Source organism: Protopterus annectens, chromosome 2.part0 (assembly GCF_019279795.1).
Source record: "Protopterus annectens isolate FY-2018-M chromosome 2.part0, PAN1.0, whole genome shotgun sequence".
Taxonomy (NCBI): domain Eukaryota; kingdom Metazoa; phylum Chordata; order Ceratodontiformes; family Protopteridae; genus Protopterus; species Protopterus annectens.
The window spans coordinates 1,122,684,104-1,122,704,714 of NC_056728.1; positions in this window are offsets into that span (position 1 = coordinate 1,122,684,104).

Here is a 20,611-nt window from a genome sequence, read left to right on the forward strand (position 1 = left end):
TGTGTGACTATTTAATTCCCTGTAGTCCACACAGAACCTGATGCTGCCATCCTTCTTTGGCACCAGCACCAGTGGGGGGGCCCAGGGGCTGTTGGACTCTTGAATCACCCTAGTTCCAACATCTCCTGTACCTCCTACCTCAGAGTCTGTTTGACTCTCTCAAGCACTCTATAAGGGACCTGCTAATAGGCCTTTGGGGTGCTGTATCCACCTGGTGCTGCCCCAGGTGGGTGCGCCCTGGTTTCCCAGTGAACATGTCCCCAAATTCCTGCAACACTGCTCGGATTTCTCAAACCTGAGTAGGAGATAGCTGCTGGGACATTGCTACCCCTTCCACTGAGGTGTCAGCCCAAGCCTCACTGAGGAGATCAGTCCCCAGATCTCCCTCAGATTCCTCCTGCAATCCACTGCAAATGCTCAGCACAAGGGCCTCCTTATCATGGTAAGGTTTCATCATGTTAACATGGTACAGTTTGTGCCCCTGCCTTCTACCTAGCAGTTCCACCATGTAGTTGACATCATTTACCTTTTTTACCACCTTGTAAGTGCCCTCCCAAGCTGCTTGCAGCTTGTTGTGTTTGACAGGAATGAGAACCATTACCTGCTGCCCCACAGCATACTCTCTAGCGCAAGCATTCCTCTCATATCGCACCTTTTTCTGTTGTTGGGCTTCTGCCAGGTTCTCCTGGGACAAGCCCATGAGTTCCCTGAGCCTTGTCCTGAGGTTTAGGACATATGCCACAACAAACTCTTTGTGAGACTCGCACTCACCTTCCCACTCATCTTAAATTAAATCTAGGGGTCCCCTCACCCTATGCTCATACAGCAACTCAAAGGGTGAAAACATGTGGATTCCTGGGGAACCTTTCTGTAAGCAAAGAGATGGGGGAAATATTTGTCCCACTCCCTCTTAAACTGATCTGCAACTGTAGCATGGACTTGATTGTAGAGTTTAATCTCTCAACAAGACCATTAGTCTGGGGATGGTAGGGGGTGGTCTTCATGTGCTTTACTCCACAGGACTTCCACAGACAAGCCAGGAGGTCTGACATGAAATTAACACCTCTGTCAGTCAATATTTTGTTTGGGAAACCTACCCTGCTGAAAATCTCTAACAAAGTATTTGCCACCATCTCTGCCTCAATGGATGACAAACCCACTGCCTCTGGGTATCATGTAGCATAATCCACTACCACTAGGATATACCTTTTCCCTGTGGAACTTGGGGTACTCAGAGGACCCACAATATCCATAACTACCCTCCTTAATCACAGGCAAAGGTATCAAAGGAGCTCTCACATTGTCTCCTGCCTTGCCTAACTTTTGGCACTCCTCACAGGTCCTGCAGTACCCTGTTACATCTCTGGAAATTCCAGGCCAATAGAAGTTCTGCAAAATATGCCTCTTTGTATGTTTTATGCCCATATGACCTGCAAAGGGAATATCACGGGTATGGCTAGAAGAGCCAGATGGTAGGCTCTAGGCACTACCAACTGATGTACTCTCTCACCTTCTAGCCCTCCCTCAGGGGTCCGCTCTGTGTATAGTAACCCTTTGTCCCAGTATACAGATTCCCCCTTTCCTTGAGAATCAGGTGCATCCCTAGCTAACTGCTTCAGGCCTTGCAATGTAGGGTCTGAGATCTGAGCCTGTCTCAACTCTTTCCTTGTAACCCTTCCCAGCTCCCCTTCTACAGGAAGTCTGGCATCCTCTGACAGTGGTGCCTCACTGTCAGCCTGGGTACTACTACTCACCTCTACCTTTGCAGTTACTCTCTCCAAGGGACCATCAGTACCCCCAAGCAGCTGGGGCTCACCTTCAGTCTCACTGCTACAGGGTAGCCCCCCTCCCTGAAGTAACCACCTCACCAGTCCTGGCTGCAAGTATACAGTCTGTCTGGGTCTCCACCAGGCTACCAGACACACATGCTTGTCTTCTAGCCTGACAGCATGTAACTGCATAAGCACATGGTACTGCCTCATCCAAATCCTTCCCTATCAGGACATCTGCAGGATGGTAGGTCAGTACCCCTGTTGTCTCAAGACAACTTACTATTGGAATTTTGTCTTTCCCACTTACTATCTCCCCCATCTTTTGTTCCCCACTTTGCCTCTGTGGACACCTGTATGCCACATGGCCCCACTGGTTGCATTCAAAACATTTAACCCTATCTCCTGGACATGTACCTGGACTAGTGGCTTCCTCTGCTACTGGCAGATTCTGTTGGGGAAGTCTGTGCTGCCCACCATGGGTTCCTTTAGACCCATGAGCAGTACTGGTGGTCCCTTTCCTATGCAGGGCTGCACTACTTGTCAGGTATAGGTCTCCCTTCTTCCCCAACTCATCTGAAGTAGCACATTGTCTATCAGATAACCAGATCCTCATGTCCTCAGGCAAAGTGCTAAGGGCTTGTTCCCTCACCAAAAGGTCTGCCAGCCCTTCAAAAGTAGTGAGCTGACATTCACTCACCCACCTATGGAAATAAGTGCCCAGTTCAGCAACATATTCACACACACTTTCATCTGCCTTGCATCTATGCTCAGAAAACTTTTTCCTATACATTTAAGGTGTTAACATAAACAATTCTAACAAATGCTTTTTAACAGCAGTATAATTAAAACATGCAACATCAGACATTTTTGACAGTACAGTTACAGCTTTACCATGGAGTAAGGGGGGGCCAGGAACCATACCCAGAGCCTTTGGTCAACACCATACTGTTTGCATACTCTCTCAAACACATGAATGAAACTATCAAAATTATCCCCCTCTTTAAACTGCAGAAGAAATTTACTGACCTGTTGTGCTTCTGGGGTCCAGTTACTCCCTTCCCCATTACCTCCATGATTCTGGTGAAGAGTCAACATCTCTTTCTCATGCTGCCTCTGCCTCTCCTTTTCTTCAGCTTCCAGGCATAGCAGTTTCTCATTCTCCTCAGCCTGTAGACTCCTCAGTCTTTCAGCTGCTTCTCTCGCCAAACACCTGGCCTCCAACTCAAATCTCTTTAGCTCCAGATGGATTTTTAAGTCTTCTGCAAAAAGGTTGAGCTGTCCATTCTCCGTGGGTATTATATCTCCACTGCCAGTCTGATTGTCCTCGTGGTTGCTGTTTTCTGATGCAGCTGTAACCAAGGCTGCAATCAGGTCTGCCTTAGTCAGGTTACCATGCACCAGTCCCCTAGCTTGGCATATCTCAGCCAGCTGGCTCCTTGTCAGCTTTCCATACTCCTCTGCTGACATGCTGCCTGTTCACTCTGACTAACTAAGCTAACAAAATAAATAAAACAATTGTGATCTGAACTCTGAGTATTCACTGCATGGCTGTTTTAGAGTACAAAACACCTTCAGAGCTCAATGTACACCAACTACAGAAATGTATTCTACCCACACCACTACAAGCCAATTAGTATTTTCCAACCAATTAATATATGGTGTGGATATCCCACCACTGCCAAACAATTAATATGTGATGCCCGTGCCCTGGCCCAGCAATCAAGGAGCCTCAATCCTCACCGCCAACACCAGTGAGGGGCATCTCATATAGGAGGAAAGGATAACAAATATACACAGTAAAGTGCAATTTCCCTTAAGAGCACACAGAGATCACAGTCAGTCCAGGACATGTTGTTCCCTTGCTCTCCAGGTCCCCAATAAGACTCCCCACTGATACAGCTATAGGGTCCAAATCTCAGCCAGCTGGGCAAGCTAAAATCTCCAGCACTCTCTCTGTCCAACCAGTGCTTCGTGTCCCTGCCCAAGTAGCTGACACACACATACTTTGAGATAAGAGTTTATACAACCACACAGACACTTCTAGGGAAGGCTGGCACAGGTTCTCCAGCTGTGCCCCTTTTACCCAGACTATACGTTAGAAATCACTGCCACCACATAGCTAATATTTATCAGCTACTCAAAGGCCCTTAAAAGGGTGTCCAATTAATACTGTGTAGTATTATTATCCAATTGGTAGTATAGCCCATGGGTAAAGCTATTAGAGTGGCTTTGTACAATTTTACCAAAGGCATGCAATTACTCTTAAGAGCTTAAATTATCTCTACACAAAACAGCCACAGTTAAAAGGGTTTAAAAATATTTAATAATAAATAATTAAAACCACAAGACAATACTTTCTACTACACAGTGCTAGTCAAGAGTTCAGAGATCACAGAGAAATGCTTAAAATAAATCAGTGGTACAGTTCTGACATCACAGAAAAACACTTAGTCTAATATTTCTAGTTTCTAGCTATTTCTAAGAGAAAACACAAATGTAAGATAACTTACATATAGAGCAAGACAGTGCTGAATTGGATGGTCAAGACAAAAATGCTTAATAATCTCTGATTCTCTCTGTTTTTAAAATCACATTCCTGGCTCCCATTACATCATTCTTCACACTTCCCTGAGTTCCCAGGCTAACAGAAACTACATTTACATACATTATTAACATCTCCTTGTGTTATCTTGCAGCTGGTCAGGAAGCAGAGCAATAAAAATACATTTGCATGTTTAAATCTAGCAATTTAACTCTTGGTTAAAACAACAGAAAGCATGTCTTCATCTAGACAGACCGGAGCCGACTTTAGATCAAAGGGTCACAACATGTTTTATGTGGTCAGCAGAGAGCACTGTTGTTTCATTTTTTTCAGTTCCACATCTAACAGCAGTTTTTTTTCCATTTAAGACAACAAGCCTGTGCCTTACCTTAATATTTACAAATGATAGAGTTATCTATAAAATTCTCTCTGGCTAGGCTGGTAGCCTTCACATCATATATCAAACTAAAAGTTATTCAACTTCAGCATCTTGGCAGACAGAGTCAGTTTCTGCAACTGATGTTATGGAATGTCCTTTGTTATAAGCTGTTGCCTTTCTTGCTGCTTCCAGTATGTCTTTCAGATGTTTCATGCAATAATCATCATTGTCCTCATTCATGTTTATTGCTAAAAGAGTTTAATGTTTTTGGGCCAAGTGACTGTCTGAGCTCAGTTTTTACTTTGTGAACCATGCTACATGCCTATCCTGCTTCATTGTTTGAGTGCTGCAAGCAGAGGGGAGTTTGCATTAGTTTATGAAACTGATTTTTGAAGGCGACTTCAGGCTTCAGTACTTTAGAATTGGTTAGCTAAGTGGCAAACATTTCTGTCACCTTCCTCCCAGTTGAATGTTTGCTGCTCATCTTGTGCTTTTAGGTGGCCGTGGGTTGTTGCAGATCATTCCTCCGTCCATGTCCAATACTAGTATTAGTAACACAGCTTGCAAAATGCATATCCTGAACCACACTTGATTTGCATTACCTAGTGAAATGTGGCCTTCTAGCTGCTTTGGAATGTAGTCATTTTCTTCTTCTTCTTCTCAGAGGCAACATCTTCAGAGAAAAATAAGGGAAGTAGTTAGAAAACTCCAAGGTAATTCACTAGTGTACCATGAAGTTATATTTATAAAATGAAGTTTGTATGATGTCAAACAGGACTCAAAGGATCTTACCCTTTTGATTTGTTGTACCCCCTTTCATTGCTGTTTGTATCATGCTGTTGTATGATTCAGCCATTACTTTGCTTCTGAAAAAAAAAAAATAATGGTTCAGATAAAAAATGAGTATGCAAGCCTGAAACCTCTTTAAACATGTGTAACTCAGTAAGACTGTTTAATGCACACCACCATACATAGTCATAAAATGTGAATGAGCATTATTGTAAATGATTCATAATGTATCCAAGAAAAAAATCATTATAGCAAATGGTTCATAATGATCCAAGAAAAAGTTAATTATTGCAAATGATTTATAAAGCATCCAAGAAAAAGATCATTGCTGATGTTTCATAACACATACAAATAAAGCCTCATTATTTCAAATGATTCATAATGGATCCAAGAGAAACCTCATTATGGCAAATGATTCATAATTATGCAGAGATTTCATGCAAGCAGCAAGTTGGAACATTGACAAATCATGGATGCTATGCCACACAGTTGCAGATTAACCATTGCTTAGCCATCTAGAACTTAACCAATTTTATTTTCCATTAATATTTTTCAAAAAGATATGATGTATAATAATCAAGTGTCTCACGTTTAGTAAGATTGTGGACACTTGATATGTAGTATGTTCTCATAATTTTACTCACCATTTGCACACAATCATTGAGGATAGACAAACAAAGTATGGGGGGGGGGCGTAAAAGACCAACATTACTGAGTGATAGATTTTTTTCAGGGCTGCTCTTTAAACTTGGGTTGGTACATTGACAGGTTTTGCAGTAACATGTATTTTCTAAAATCAGTTTGTACTCCAATCAGGTGTCATACAATCTCATACCCCTTTAAAAAGAATACATATTTAGTCCACTAGAGCATGTCCTGCTCCTTAAACAACCAAAAATGTTGCAAACCAAGTCTGCATGCCTGCTTGAGCATCCTCCTCCTGGAAACAGTACTAACTGCAGGGTGCCGTACCAGCCCCTATCAAAAACAATAAAAAAGTCAACAACGGCTTTAGAGTGGAGTGCTACAAAAGTTCTTTGAACACAACAAATAATGTCAAATACCATTCTCTATCCTTAAATCTGGTAACTTTGTCAGAAAGGGGGTGATGTCATGTAAAATGACAATTACAGTTATAGATTATTTTTTCTTCAGAATACATATATCAATTCACATTTTCTTATTTAGTCAGTGCCTCAAGCTTGCAGTACCAAACATTTTAAACAAGCCAAACAGGCAATGCCACAAAGTAGGAAAACCCAGAAAAAACAACAAATATGGCAAACAAACATTTTCTCATTTGACCTTCCTGCAAATGTAATGCATTTAAAAATATTAACAATAATTACAGTTAAAGATTTCTGTTTCAGAAAAATGCATATTATAAACTTCCTTCAGAAAACATATACTAATTCATAGTTTGTCATTCAGTCTCTCTTCAAAATTCCCATACAGCGTTCTTGTCTACACTTGCATATGTAAATTATGCTTTATGTATTGCTTGCCCTTTCCTCTTTTCCCCTACTCTCCCTTTACATTTGTCTTCCCTTTGTTCTTCTCAAATGCCTTCTTTTCTATTTATATTACCATTTTTATCATATTTATAACACACATAAAAAACTTCATCCCTTACCAGTCAACCACCTCTTTCAATAACTATCAAGGTTATTAATCTGATTTCTCTTTTTTGATGTAACCTTTAATTCATTTACTCCCATTAAATATTTCATATTACCAATATATATATATATATACTACAAGCAGAGTTCAGTTTGCCTTAAATAGTTTGCTTCTACAATTGTTCAACAACATGCCTGCTTTATTCTCGAAACTACTCAGAGTTAACTTACAGTATATTATGCATGAAACATACAATCTGAAAGACTCAAATTTAGCATAAATCATATTTATTCAATGATCTTATTGTTAGGTATGCAGTATCAGTTTAAAGAGGCTAGTCTGTATGACAGCAACTTAACTGTATGACTATTACAACTGATGAAGTATCATTTATATTTTTGTTTCCGTTATAAGGTGTAAACATTCTTCAATAGGTTAATCCAGAAGAGAAACATGCTGTCAGTGTTAAAGAAAAGGCAGCACCAGAAAATAAACTTGAAAGAGCACGTTACTCATACTATCTGCAAATGCTGCTCTTTGTGTATTGCAAATCTTTAAATTAAAATATACTTTCTTTCATTAATAATTCATTGTGCATATAAATAGGTTTGTTTAAAAGCTTAGCATCACTATTACTACAAAATGAAAACACACAAAAACATCACCCTCTGTTTAAAACTTTTCTTCAGTTTCATACTGGAAATATAATGTCAGATATTTATAATAATGCATCACAGTCCTTTGGCATAAACAAACAACATTACACAAGTCAAAAATGTTTTGCTGTCATGTGTTTAAGTCATTTAATTCTGAATTATTGCCTGTTAGAAGCCATTGTAATCTCATGTTAAACAACTGGGCATTTGTTTAATGTTTTACACATGCTCCCATGTGTCCAATGTATAAGTATACAATATTCCACAAATTGCTGTGATTGTAGTACATGAGTAAATTTCATCACAAATCACCCACACTTGCAATTTCAATTACTTTATTTTTAAATCCAGTAGATATTCCCCACCCCAAGTTCATCTCCATTATATCAAGGCATTTACATATTGAGTATAACACATTGTAACAATAAATTATTGAACGTCAAGACCCATCTGTCGATGCTGCACCCTAGATCCTTCCCAGAATACAGATGTTGTCTGGATTCCCGGTAAGAGGCTGCACTATTATTGACCCCCCCCAACTCATTTCCTACCTATGTACTAAGCTTCTGAAAACCAATAAATCTGAGGGCAGGATTGCATCACTCATCTGTATGTACCTGCGCAGGTAAATAGTACAGGCAATTATATTATCATATGTCTCAACCACCTAGGAAATCTGGACAAAACCATAAGTAACGGAGAGGGGAGGCCCACAAACTGGGAGGGACAATTTTTAAATATTGCTACCTAAGAAATCTGGGCAAAACCATAAGTAACGGAGAGGGGAGGCCCACAAATTGGGAGGGACAATTTTTAAATATTGCTACCTAAGAAATCTGGACAAAACCATAAGTAATGGAGAAGGGAGGCCCAAAAATTGGGAGGGACAATTTTTAAATATTGCTCTTAGAAACTTAGATAGTTGCTAGAATAACAGGTTTTGCATTAGCATGAAATTTCTGAAGAGTATGAAGGAAGTCTGAAGCTCACATCTGTCTACTTTTATTTTCTGTTCAAAAGTCTTCTATCCTAATTGATTTGCCACCAGAAAACCAAAGCTTTTCTGAGGAACAGGCAAAACATACGAATCAAAATAAATTTGGCCCCCAGACCTAGTAAACAAGTTTTATGATTTTTTTTTAACTTCTGTTTTCTGTTCTGCTGCTGCATTATTGCTTGCAGTGTACCTGCACCATGGCGCCAACTAACAACCAAGTAAGAGGTAACTGCTGAATTACCTGTTGTTAAGTGCAGGCAGAGAAGAAAATTTAAAATAAAATGCAATCCATGTTACAGAACAAACCTCAGACCTCCTGGGAACAATTCCTCTTGAAATCTTTAATGCCACTCCCCCATGCTATAAGCTGCAATTGCAAAGAACTGCCAGACTGTTAAAGTGACAATCTTTTTCTTCTTCTTCCTCAAGATGAGTTTTTTCAACAGAGGCACCAACAACAAATCCCATCATCTACCAAGGTGACCTTGTCTGCAGTGATCTTCTGGTATCAACGTTGTTTTTCTCCATTCGTGTTCAAAAAAAATGAAGAACAACAACACTGACATACCATGCTAATATGTGGACTGAGCAGACCTAATTGAACACTTAAAGCATACCAGGTTCACCACAGCCACTTCTACATGCTAACAGAAAATGAAACTGACAAGCCGCATGCAAAGTATATGCAGTAATGTGATGCTCTGATTAGCTGAGACATTCAGAACAGTGGTCACTTTACTGCAAATCTTACATGCACTTGCACCCAAATTGGGCAGTCAGAAAATTAAGCTTATTTCAGCTTAAAAATGGGTGCTCCTGGGTAACTTGGGATGATTGAGGGTTATGCTTGCCAGAACGCCACAGATTCTACAAGGAACAGACCAAAAGACCTATAAACTTCTGGGGGGACACATTTAGAACATAATTTTATCCATTTGTTAACCAGGAAACCCCACTCAGCAAAGTGTTCCTTTTCAGGGGTGATCCAGTAGCAATATCTGGTTAAGTAACTTGAGCAAAGTTATATAGTAGGCACATGGAGGTAGCAGGATTTAAATCCTGTGCTTTTGACTATAAAAGTCAATCCTTAATAGCTCAAAGTCTTAAGTGACACACAACTCTAATTTACTTGGACAAGTTAAAAAAAAGGTGTTGCATGGACATATATTTTCTGAACAATAAGAACTATGAAACTCTAATGACTGGCATTATTAACTGATTGCAATCTTCAGTGATTTACAAGAAAAAAGAAGTCAGTAAGTAACAAGGCATAAACGTGATGCAAAATCAAAGATGTTTTTTCAAAATATGCGACAGATTATACTACTATTGTAGTTCATATACGAAGCTAACAGAACAACATGCATTTTCTATACAAAGGCTATGTAACTCTAATGAATGCCATTATTGACTGACTGTAAAATCCTTATAATTTACCTGAAAATTAAGTTAAAATTACAATAAACTTTTAGTTAAACAGAATGGTCAAGCAACCAGAAAAAAAAAATCGAAGGAATACAGTACAGTATGAACAATTCAGTTTTTCATGTGTTGTACTTTGTTTGCCCCTGCAGAAACATACCTTATATTTTTAAAGTTTTATAAAGGAAGATACAAATAAATTCCCTCTCTCTGCAACCTGAGAACAAGTCAAACCAAACAAGACAAATCGGTAAAATGTCAACACTTGCTCCACACTCACTCAGTCAGTTTGCATCAGATTGCACATTCTCTCTCCAATCTCTCACACACACACACACACACACACACGCACACACACACACACACACACACACACACACACACACACACACACACACACACACACACACAGTCGCTTCTGCTTTCATGCATGCATTCGCTCTCTCTCGCTCTCTCTATTCAATTCATTCAATTCCAATCCACTCAGCGTGCCACTGAAAACCATTCTGCGTGGCACCCTTTCTAGTGGAAATATACATTTAAAATATTATTATTCCAGCCAGGCTTTTAATTACTGTATTTCAATATTAAAATCAAATCAATACAGTGATTATGTTATGGTATGGTATGGTATAGTATACGGTACAGTTTTTGTCGGGTCTATTTTTAATAGTAACTCTCAAGCAACCAGATACCACACTTATCTGCCATCTACCAATCTCCATGGGTTCTGGTTAAGTGAGAGTTTACTGTAATAAAGTTAACCAAGGTATCAGATGATGCAGAGGATTAAAGCTCTATGCTCTTAATGAGCATCTTCCTAGAGTCAAGCATACAGAGTTTGACTCTATCTACTCCCATTTGCATAAATATATGTATTATGCAGGTAGAAAATCTTTGTATGAGACTTGTCTGCAATTCAGTACACACACACACACATGCACACACACACACACACACACACACACACACACACACACACACACACACACACACACATACACACCTTACTAGTTCAACTGAAGATAAGTGTCTAAGTGTGACTTCAAAGCCAGAAGCACATTTGTAAGTAAATATTAATAAAAACATGCAAATGGAGGTGGCATTATTAATTAAAATTGCCTTTGCATTTCTACCAGAGCATTCACTGAGGCATATTATTTTACAGGGGGCATGAACCCTGGTGAGCACCATTCTTGTGCGACCTCAGACTCTTGCAATCATTTCACTGATGATTTCAATAATTTTTTTTAGGTCAGAGTCATACCTCTTAACCTCTTAACACAAGAAATCTTGCAAAGCCTAAAATAATGGGGACCAAAGGCCAAAAATAGGGCAAATTTAAAATATTGCTCTTATAAACTTTGAAAGTTGCTAGAATAACAGGTTTTGTGTTAGCATGCCTTTTTCTGAAGGATATGAAGTCTGAAACTCAATTATATGTCCTTATTCACTGACTTCAGTTCTCAGTGATTTGCCAGAAAACCACAAAAGAACCAAAATATGAGGCAAAAATCTGGAGATTCATTGAAAATTTGGACAGCTGAGAGGTATAACCAAAGTTAATTTTGTATTGCCGCTAGAATCAAGATGGTTTTGGTAACTAACATTGCAGTACATTCAAAAAGGGTTTATGGTCAAAATCCTCCTCTAAGAGGGAGGTTCTTACTTGTAAAAGTATAAAGAAGAGACATCAGCCACCTCATTCATACTTGTGGCTGGTTGATAAATGGGCAGGGCTTTATTCCTGAATATACAAACAGAATGAAAACAAAACAAATTATAAAAAAACAATGAATAACTGGCCAAACAATTCCAAGAAAAACATGAATAAAACTCTAGCACCTCAGAATTATTGCCTTCGGGCTTGAATACAGAATGTAATTGGAAGCATTTAATTTAAATAATTGATTTTTTGTTTGATTGATCATATGTGTTCTGACTATATATATATATATATATATATATATATATATATATATATATATATATATATTACCTTTATTATTTTGTTGTTTTATTCCTTGAAGTTTTTCTTGGAATGTTTTGGCCATTTATTCTTAGTTCTTTATTTCTTCCGTTGAAGGTTGGGCAAGTTTTTGACATTAGGGTAAGTGTAACTTGTGATACTTCACATGTAGTTTATTTAGCTAGCTGTTCAATATGCAATAAATTCTACGTAGGTAAAATGAATTGTACTTTAAAGGAAAGAATCAGAGAACATCTCTATCATATAAAGAAAGGTAATAGTGTTAATGCCTTAGCGAAGTATGTTACTAGTATGGGTGAACAACATATTTTTAAATTTGTAGTTATAGGTAGAACATATATGAATATTAGGGGAGGTGATATCAAGTCTAAGACAGAAGAAATGGAAGCTAACTGGATTGTAAGGCTTAGAGCAAACAATGGGCATGGTCTTAATGACTGTGTGCCTATAAGACCCATACTTAGTAAGAGAGCTCTACGTATGTAGGTTAAGTTCATTTTATATTCTTTTTTAATGATATTCTTTTTCAATGTTATTATTATTGTGTAAATTGTGTATGTTTATTAACCAAGTTAGTTTTAAATAGTTGTTGTCATCTTTTTATATAATGTTACTATCACTGCATAAAATATGCATGTCTTTTTAAGACTTGATTGATGAATGACATGCGGTTCAAGTATATGATATAAAAAGGTGTGTTTTTATGTTGTTGCATACACCTGATGAAGCTGAATGTGAAAGCGCTTGTGTTGTAATAAAGTCAGTACAGCTGGAAAGAACTATTGATGCATTTTCTACAATTGAATTCTGGAGCCTTACCTTAGCAGTCTTCTTGTTGTTTATATATACAGTATGTATATCAAAGGAATATTTACATAGTCAAAGCTTAAAGTGGAGAAACAATTCCAAAAACAAACATTACAAAACAAACTACTTACATAGGATATATATACTTAAAAAATGTATTTTCTTGAATGTATCTTTAAATAAGATTACAATTTATTACAGTCTTCTGTTTCCAGCACTTGATTTACTTTCTGCCAGGCAATGCTTAAGGAAGTAGGTCATTATTTTCTTTCCTTGATTGTTTTCAATTCCAACTGTGAGACTGATAAAACCATGTTCTTGAAATGTTTAAAATTGGGAGGAGTTACAGCTTTCCAGTTCTGTGTAATATTTTTCCTTGCATTAGCAATGAGAGTCCACAAAATTACATATTTTTGCCTTGGAACACAAGACGGCACAGGTATTCAACAAAACTAGAGATTTTGTAAGTTGGAAATTATCAGTGAATAGTGCCTGTAACAAATAGTTAATACTTTCCCAATATTGTTTAAAAAAATGGCATTCATTGAACATGTGTTTCCCGTTGGCTAGTGATTGTGATTTACACCTCCAACATCTATTTTCTTTATTATATATTAGTTCTAATTTGTGTGGTGTTAGGTATGTTCTATGTATAAATTGCCATGAGAAAAGTTGCCAGTATAGTGATAAAGATGTTAGTTTTGGAGATGTAAGAATTAGTTTTTTATCTTTATCATCTGGCATTTTACCATTAACTGTTCCATAGTATTTCTATATATTTTGTTTATTATGAACTCTTGTTTCTTTAACTAATTTGTACAATACTGATAAAATTCCTTTCCCATTTGTAGGAAATTCCATCAGCATTATTATCTGCTCTATAAACTTAGGAACCTTTTCCCTAACATACTTCTGCATTATTGCCTGTTGGTTTAAAACCATTTGTCTTAATCCCTGCAGTGTTAACCACATGTTATTTTCAAGGTTGCACTCACTAATAATTTGCTCTGTCATTAGTACTTTATTAGTGTTTATCAACTGATACCAGTAAATTAGACCATTCTTACTGTTTTAACTGCTGCTGAGTCCTGAGTTATAATATTATTTTGTGTATATGCTATTAGGAATATGAAAAAGACCATGCTTTTCTATCCGGATTTTTGTTTGCAAAGTGCATAAAAGACTTTAGGGTATTGATAATGTATTTAGAACTTACATTTTTGTGTTTCCTTGTTCCCATATATTCCTTCAATAACCAAAGTAAGCTATTCGGTACATTTTCCATATGTTTTTTATTTATTGTATCATGAGTGTTTTTTTTACCAGATTTTTTTTCATGTACTAGTTTCCATTTGGAAGTATATTCTTTGTTGTACATTGTAAATCAGAATCATTAGAGAAGAATTCAGACCAAACTTTTCAAAGTAATAAGTATTATCAGCAAATTCAGATTTACATATGAGCATAGAAAGTCTTCCCTAAAGTATGTGGTAACAGTAAATGCACTGACTCACTGAATATCATTCATGTCTCTACTGTGTCCTTGCATTTAGAAAGCATGAAGCAAGTGCTCCTGTTAATTCCTTTTTGCTTATCAGTTGGAAAGTCCACTGTACAGCTGTGTATCTAATCTCTACAAAATGAAAAGCAAATTATTGGCCTTCAGAATAATAAGATAACCACTTTACTGTCACTGCCAGCTCATGCTGACCAAGCACAACCTTCCTTTACAGGTAGAAGCAGAGACTCCTTATTCCCATATGCTCATGGCAACTAATGTACTGGCATTAGCACAGTCATAATAACTGATGGAAAGGCAGAGCTGCAATAAACAAACTTACCACGAGGGCAGTCAGTTGAAGCTGCAGGTTTTACTTTGTGTACTGTGTGACCTCACCTTTCTGTTTACAGTCCCTCCCCCAACATCACCAGCCAATCAGTACTCTGCTAAAGGGAAGCACAGGAAGCCTTACTATTAAGGGATTGCTACAGAGGGCATGTGAAGGCAGAGCAGCTGGCAGTCATATAGAGGGATAACAAGCATATACTATGAAAGCCACGATATTTAGCTCTGGAAAATAACATTTGTCAATATTCTCCCTGCTACAGTAACTACACTGTACAGCACATCAACATTAATATGCCTTTGAGAAGTTTTCTTTTCTATCAAAGAGTGTCCACTTTTATAGTGTGACTTTGGGATAGTAAAGTAAACCATAACATTATAGTCAGTGTCTGGCACACAGTCCCTCAGTCCAGTATTATTTCTATTGAGAATCAAGCCTGGAGCAAGCCTCAGTACTACACACAGTATCAATAACAGCTATGCAGACGATACCTGTAATACACTGGGAAAGTATATTCTGCTTTCATTCTTCATAATAAAGTCTTGTGACTTAGTAAGTATCTCTCTGAATATAATCCTTCAAATGATACTTGGAGGGAAATAGAAGCAATTTGCTAATTAGAAATAATTGAATGTCCCCTTCTATAATTCACCACATAAAAGAGAAAACAGATGGGACATGAAGTATACACAAAATGCTTCCATTTCTCTGATTTAAGTTATTCATCTCATTCCTGTGGGCCACTTCACTGGCACTACACATTTTTGGGCGTAGCCCATCCAGACTATGTGAGCCAGAATTTAACAATGAAAACCACCCCAGGCTTGATTCCAGGGGAGGTTGCCATCATCCCTTTTCCAAATAATATTCTCAGATTGTTTAAGAGATTTATAATGAGGATGGTATGGATCAGTGTTTGTCTGACCCCTCTTCTCTGACCAGTTTGTCAAGGGTGACCCTAGCAGGAGGACAAAGCTCCAGACAAATAAGCTGCATGGATCTTAAGGGCACTCAACTCTTCTTCCCTGACAAGGTCATGTTCCCAGGACAGACTCTGCTTCTCTGCTTGGACAGAAATCATTTGAAGTGGTATGAGCACTTTGTGAGGATGTCCACTGGATGGCTTCAACAGGAAGGGTAACAGCTCAGGCCAAATGAGAAGAAAAGCAAGGGCAGACCCAAGTAATACTACAGGGATTATATCCTTCAGCTTGCTTAGGAATGTCAACAAATGTCACAGAATGAGCTGGAGACTGTTGTTTCAGATGGGGAAACCTCGTCTCCAGTCTACTGTATCTTGCTTGATAGCACCATGACTCTTACCAGGACAAGTAATTTTAAAAATGACAATGATGACAGTGATGATGATAACGCTGAATGTGATGGTGACAATAATGGTGACGGTGATTATTCATGCTCATTCTTCAATGACCTCTACAATGTTGAAGTAAAATAACTGTAGTAGTCTTTTATTCCATTTCATACAAAACTAGTCTTATTTATATTTACTTATTTATTCTGTTTTATTCACCAGGAAAGTCCAGTGGGGCACAATGTCCCTTTTCAGTGAAGGCCTAGGAAGAACAGATCCGTATACATGAAGATGAAAAAAATACATTCTACTATTACATTTTCACCTTCTATGCAAATACTGAAATGTTATATATATGTAATAGTACTACGCGGGACATTATATATCTATACTTACTAGTAAGACATAGCAATACAAAAGGCCTTACAAATGCACTTACTACATATTTGGAATCGTGATTAAACAGTGCTATAGTTTTATTGCTGAGGTGGTTGAACAGAATTTTAAGTACATCACTTATTGATGTAGGTTTAATTTCCAAAGAGGTTATTGTTTCAGAAATGTTTAAGTATTTTCTACCTGAGTCACCTTCCCGACCAGTGTACCTGGATATATGAGTCTCAAATGCATGCCAGTAGCATACAAGTTATGATTTATATCTTAGTACAACTTTGGAATATCCTTTGATGACTGTCAAGCTTTACAATAGCTTAGCACTGGTCCACACTAGAAAGCCAGTCCTTGTTGCTGTTTTCCCCCAAAATGTTCACTTTTCATTATAGATAATTTCTTTACTGATAACCAATCTTGACCAAGTACCTGGGGGGAGGGGTGACTACAGCTGAGATCTACAGTCACTTTCCATGTGATTCTACAGACTGAATGGAGGGGGGATCAACAATCTGGCTAATCTGATTTGGTTAGATTTGACCACACTGACAGGTTTACTATCTTTAGGAAAGATTGCAATAATCAGTCTACTTCTGCTCCTTTCTCCTGTTATTCAGCTTTTCTCTTTGATACTGGCTGCTTGCTTTTCTGGCTACAAAGTTTTACACTGTAGGTGCCTGTCACTTCTTGTGAAGATATCCAAATCTCCATACTATTCAAGTGAGGATACATCATGTTCAGGGTAGGCTACAGTTTGTAGAAAACTATTTAATTATTCAGCAACCATGATTTTATTCAGAAAGACATATTTTACTAAGGTCACCCTATCCGTGGAGGAAGATGGAAGTCTCAAGCTTCAGTTGTCCAAGGTTCAACCCGCTGACAATCAGAGTTCCTCCACTAGAAATCACTGTTAGCGAGTCCTGCTGTTAGTGATGTCCTCACCAGGGGAATTTCCCCTTTCTGCGAGTTGGTGCAACAGTGGAGTTGGTATACACAAGTTCAGGGGTGTGCCCTCCCCCATCAGGAAGTACAGGAGAGGCTTGCCCCCCTGCAAAAAACACTTTAAAAAAGTATTTTTCAGCCATCATTTTGGCAAATGCAGTTTGGGGAATTCATTCTTCAGTGCATTCAGTTTCATACTCATAGTGGAAGCATTTTCCTAAATGTGTTATTTCTAGCAGTATCTGACATTTCCATAAAATGACATTTATGACATTCATAGAATCTCTGTCATTAATAGTGTCACTGTTTTTCCTGTCCTTGACAGAGAATACTTGAATCTGAAATTGTGATGTTCTTCATCTCACATTGCTGCAGTCCTTACATATGGGTAGTCCGCTGTCCTCGGTCGGCCCGAATACCAAAGTATTAGGCTGACGTCGGTCAAGGCGCTTAAAACTGACATCAGGACGTCAGGGTACAAAAGCGCATGACCGACGTCATATCCTCAGTCTTTTTTGCTGCATGGTCCGATGCAGAAGCAGCGTTGCAAGTGCTGTTCGGCGTTCTGAAATTTTTCGAGTTCGGAGTTTCAGACCGAATCCAAGTTGGCTAAGTACCCCGTTGGGGAATATTTTGTTTTTTTCTTGCCTCAGTGTTTTACCGGATGTCAGAAAAAGTGAATAACTGTATTTCTTGTGGGAAACAGATACCGCATAGGGATTATCATTCTTTGTGCATTCCTTGTTTGGGGCCTGAGCACGGCGTTGTTGGGTGTCGCTTTGTGCTAGGTTCAATAAGCGCACTATTGCGAAGGTTAGATTGTGCTAGGCTGGTCTTGAGCGGTGCAATTATAATATGCCGTCGGACTCTCCGCGCCCGCTTCTGAAGAAGTGCAAAGACAAAACAGTTAAACCCAGGCAAGATGAGTCGTCCGTTCGGACGCCGGTTCTTTAGAGGCTTCAGTGGAACCGGTGGTTCCGGCGGAGACTTCTCTGGAGTCTCAGGGGAGACTTTGATTTTGCAGGATGTGGCCTCTCAGGAGGCAGGTCAGGCTGAAGGGGCTTCTCAGGTTACTGTACTCCTCCCTTCCTAGGGTGGTTAGGCCCTCTCCTTCTGTTCCCAAGGCTTCTCCCAGAGGCAGGCCAGGTTTAGCTTCTGTTGGTGTCACTCCTAGTTCAGCAGGGTCTGTGCCTAAGAAGCACATGCTTAAAATGGCAGAAGATTTGATTACTCTGATTAGAGGTTCTTTGCCCCTCCTGATAAGAGGCCTAGGGTGGAGCCAGAGTTGGGAAGTTTTGAGCAGGCTTCGGATGTTTCAGAGTCTTCGGCTGAAGACTTGCAGGAGTACTCTCCTTATTCTGATTCTGATGCAGATGATTCCACTCCTTCTGCTTCTCCTCCAGAGGATTTTTCTTTTTCAGAGACCCTTCATTCTATGAGGGAACATTTTAAGTGGGAAGGTCAGGACTTCTCTGATTCTCGGAAAAGGCTTAGGGAATTTTTGCTTTTACCCCAACATAGGCCCTTGGCTATACCCCCTGTTCTGGATGTTGTGGAAGATGTGTTTTCAGAGGCTTCACTTAATCCTGATTCTCTGCCTCCTGCGCCTGTTAAACCGGATAGGTATTACAGGGTGCCTGAGGCTCATAAATATCTTTATAAGAGTCCTAGGGCGGACCCAGAAACTATTAGTCAGGGACCTAAGGGTGTCAAGGCCTCTGTTGTAAAACACCCGGTTCCTCTAGATAAAGAGGCCAGAGCTTTGGATAGATGGGGAAAGAAGGTCTATACATCTTCTACCTTAGCTATGAGGGCTTTGAATTGCCAGTTTCATATGTTGAAATATCAAAACTTTCTTCTTTCTCAATTGAAGTCTAAGGTGGATGCTCTGGCGGAAGGCATTGAGTGTAAAGAATTACAAGATTTGGTGCATGTCTCTGAACAGGTGGGTAAGCATTCATTACAATGTGGTTTTGATGCTGTGCAGGCCTCGTCTAGGGTGGCTGCCACTGGATCAGTTCTTCGCAGGCACGCCTGGCTGAAGGATCAGAATTTATCTGACCATGTTAAGACAAGGATTTTGGATGCTCCTTTGCAGTCTGATGTGTTGTTTGGTTCACCTGTGGAGTCAGTCTTGAAGAAAATGGAAGACAAGGCTAAGTCTATGCAGGCGGTTAAAGATTTTTTGCAAGTTCAGCCTCCGAAGTTTAGTAGGAATTGGCCTGCTAAGGGGTGGACGTATCCTTCTTATGATTCTCAGTCTAGGGGTAGATCTAGACGTGGTAGGGGCAGAGCTCAGAGTTCTTTCAGACCTAGAACAGGGAGTTCTCCTGCACAATCTTCAGGTGAGGGCAGGGGCCAGTCCTTTCGTAAACAGGCCCAATGACCTACTTTTTCAGCTGCCAGATCCTTCTTGCCTGGCAGCACCTTTGGGAGGAAGGTTGGCACTCTTCAAGGAAAATTGGATTTTGATTACCCAAGACAAATGGGTATTGGATATCATACACCAAGGTTACAAGTTTTATTTCCATACCTTGCCTCCTTTCAAAGGCATGCCAGACGTTCCTCCTCAGCAAAGACTAGAGGCTCACAAACAAATTTCTCTACTACTTCAAATAGGGGCCATACAACCGGTCCCTCTGCCAGAAGTGGGCCTAGGATTTTATTCTCGCCTGTTTCTAGTACCAAAGAAAGGAAACACGTGGAGACCAATTTTGGATTTATCTATCCTCAACACATATCTGGACATTCCCAAGTTCAAAATGTTGACGTTACAACAGCTTTTACCTCTGCTGGGCAAAGATCACTGGATGGTGACTCTGGATCTCAAGGAGGCTTACCTTCATGTTCCTATCAGGCTCAGTTGCAGGAAGTATCTGCGTTTTCGGGCTGGGACTTCTCATTATCAGTTCTCTGCATTGCCCTTTGGCTTATCTACTGCGCCCAGAGTGTTCACGAAGGTTCTGGCTCCAGTGGTAGCTTTCTTCAGGCTAAGAGGAATACAAATCTATCCTTATTTGGATGATTGCCTGATTCTGGCCCAAGGAAAGGACGAACTTCTTCATCATTTACAGTATGTGATGGCAGTGTTAAGATGCCTGGGGTATTCTGTGAATGAAATAAAGTCCAGTCTAGTACCCTCT